This window comes from Pteropus vampyrus, unplaced genomic scaffold (assembly GCF_000151845.1).
Source record: "Pteropus vampyrus isolate Shadow unplaced genomic scaffold, Pvam_2.0 Scaffold114, whole genome shotgun sequence".
Classification (NCBI taxonomy): Eukaryota; Metazoa; Chordata; class Mammalia; order Chiroptera; family Pteropodidae; genus Pteropus; species Pteropus vampyrus.
This window is the reverse complement of record NW_011888895.1, coordinates 1,893,748-1,897,204: the sequence shown is the minus strand read 5'-3', so window position 1 is coordinate 1,897,204 and position 3,457 is coordinate 1,893,748.

Sequence of the window (3,457 nt, the reverse complement as noted above, 5' to 3'; positions counted from 1 at the left end):
TCCTGTTGCATCCCCATCTCTAAGACATCAAAACGAAAGCCATCAGGTTTTGTTTTGCACAGCTGTGACGCGTTTTCCCACATTGGCCAATATCGTTTCCTTGGATTGACCATTGTCCTTGTGGTGACTCACCGGTAGCAATGCCATTTTAGTACTGAACGCTCCATCCTTCGGTCTGCCAGAGCATTTTTTGACATCCTCCAAATTTCTTTCAAGTCTACCTCAAATGCATCAAGTAAATTAATGTCGTGGCCAAGAGTTGACTCAGAGTCTAGAGGAAGTCAGATCCGGGTTCTGATTCTGCCTGTGCCACCTAGTAATGCTGCATTCCCTCGCTCACGTCCCCTCACCCTAAATCGAGTGTCCTCATCTGGAAAAGGGGCACCAGACTAGCTAATATTTACTGAGCGCCTACAATGTGCCAGGTCCGTTCCCACTCTAAGTGATGTCATTTAATTGTCATAAGAACTACCTTACGCAGTAGGCACCATTATTACGCCATTTTACAAACAAGAATACAAAAGCCCAGCACCCACATGGAAAATAGCAGAGCAGTGTCGGCACCTGGACCCTGTGCCCTCACCAGTGTCGTATGCTGCTTCTGTAATTTCTGAACCTCTGTGCTTCTCGCCAGGGAAAGATTCTGACTCATTTCAGCATCCACAGTGAAGCACTGCTCCAAGGAGGAAATGAGTCAGTACTCATGGCTCACAGCAAAGGAATGCACACATGGACTCACTCACCCAGTCGACAGACACTGATTGAAGACCCCATGTGCCGGGCGCTGTTCTAGGTCCTGGGTACACAAGATGTCAAGGCCCCTGCCCTCCCAGAGCTTGCAGTCCGGAAAGGAAACAGACCACAGCCAAATCAATACGTCCTCAGTTATACATCACGAGCGCCATAAAGACAAATAAAGCAAGGCATAGAGGGGGACAGTTTTAGCAGGTGGTGGGAGGACACGGGTGGAGGGAGATGGGGAGGATGCTTCAGAGCGCGGGAGGCGCTCTGCGAGGAAGTGACCTTTGAACCCATCCCTGACTGACGAGTAGAGAGAGCCATGTGAAGAGCTGGGGAACATTACTGTCGTCTTGATCATCAAATTAATTAATTAATTAATTATTAGGAGAGAATTTCTTAGCTAAACCAAAGAGAGGTCTTGTCACCAGGGCCAGCCAAAGGCATAATTTCTTACCTTTTTCTCCACGTATAGCAACAAAAGAATAAAGCTGAAATTGCAGGTGGAAAGGGAACAGCTGTCCTGGAGGCCGTGGGGACAGCCCGGTTCCCACAAACCCCCAGGTATCACGAACGGATGGACAGAGAGGCCTTTCCACCTCCGGGCCATTGATAATTCTCAGTCTCCCAAAGACGAAGCCACAGTTGGCCACAGTTTTGTTGGGTTCACTTAATTCTCTGACCCTGACTCCTTGTGTGGCTAAAAGCATATCATAATCACAGTAAATTCTGCCTCGCTTTGTTCCATTAAAAGGAACTCAAGCCATTTCAAACACCATCTTCCCATCCAACCTTGATTTTACGATGCTTTTCACTGAAGATTAGAGTTAATGCTTTTCTAAGAGGTTTGTCACAAAAGGGAGCTTAATTGGGCTCATTTTCTCCATCCACACATTTATTCTAAAGCTTTACTTTTAGAAATTGTGTTTGTCATGAATGATTCATGTTCTATGGGTATAGATGAGGAATTTGAAGAACAAGTCACTCGGGAAAGGAAAAACTACCTTGACTTCCTGGGAATATGATCACTTCGCTCACTGTGGTGGGTGAATAGTGTCCCTCCAAAAAGACAGGTCCATGCGCTAACACCCAGACCCGTGAATGTCACCTTATGTGGAGATAGGGTATTTGCAGACATAATTAAGGATCTCAAGATGAGATCATCCTGGATTAGGATGGGCCCTAAATCCAATGACAAATGTCCTTCGATGAGAAAAGAAAGGAAGATTTGAGAGACAGGCACACAGAGGAGAAAGCCATGTTGAGACAGAGGCAGAGATAGAGACTTCCGGCCTCAAGCCAAGGAATGACAAGGGTGCCAGCAGCCACCAGACGCTCAGAGAGGGGCATGGAACTAATTTTCCCTCAAATTCCCTAGACAAAAACCACCCCTGGTGATGCTTTGATTTCAGACTTTTGGCCTCCATAATTCTAAGAGAACAGATTCCTATTGTTTTAAGCCAAAAAGTTGATGGTATTTTGTTATGGCAGCCTTAAGAATCTCATACATTTGGTTTGAATTTTTGACATTAAATAGAAGACTAATTGTTAGGAGTCATTTAGTTCCTTAGAAAAATGTTAGATGTGACCCAATGTTCAGGTAAGAACACAGGCTTTATATAGACCTTACCGAAGGGGAAAATGACTGTGGTGTCCATTATCCGTGTCTATCTGGCACTCCACATGCTTTGCCCCTATTCCCCCGTGCAGGCACCCTGGGGTAGACCCTGGTCACAGTCACAGAAGTGAGCTGACCCACACTGAGTCAATCATAGCACCCATCCCTGCAGCCATATTGATCAGTAGAAAGGCTAACTGGCTCCGATGGGAGTTCTTCCTTGAAATTTAACTGGAGTGGGAGGGAGAATCTTTTTCAGCTGCTTAATTAGACTTGAAGTCTATGAATCCAGAGCTTCCCATCATGCTTCCCGCAGGCACACCCACAACAAGAAACTGAAATCAGAACCAATACTCTATATTCTCAGTGGGGGGCACTACTGGCATTTGGGATGTGTAATTTCTTATGGTGTGGGCACGTCCTCTTCATTGCAGGACCATTGGTACCCCTGACCCTGCCACTAAAGTACCAGTAAAGCCCCCCCAAACCCTCCAGTCAATGTGACAAACCAAAACACCTCCGTGTACTTCCAAATGTCCCCTCGGGGGAGCTGAATTGCCCTCGGCTGAGAGACTGACAGATAAGCCTCAGGGTTCATATCTCTGGTTCATTCATGATCACAAGAGAAATATACTTGCAGATGGTGAAACTAGAACACCCGGAAGTAGATTATTAGAGCTAGTTTACCTGTACAATCATGTTTTTATCTTTATTTTTATAATTAAGAGTGACCTACTCTCTCCTGATCGATCACTGTTCTCGATATATTGCTACGTTCAGTGGTTTTACAGATGAAGCTCGCCAGCTGGCCACCCAGTCTATTGCCATCTATTTCCATCTTCATCCCTTTCATTCTGATTTATAGCTTAACCCGCAGAGAATGGTCTTACTTCTGATTCCTCAAGGATATCTAATTATTCTGGAGTGGAGGAAACACGGGGCGAAGGCCGGAAGTGAGGCCGAAAATGGAGCCGAGAGCCTGATCACAGAGTGCTTGCGAGACGCTGTCCCATGAATTGGACCTTACACCTGTGGCCGTGAGGATCCGAGGCCCGAAGATCATGGGGGTGACACGACCAGGTTTGTGTGGCCACAAGGAGA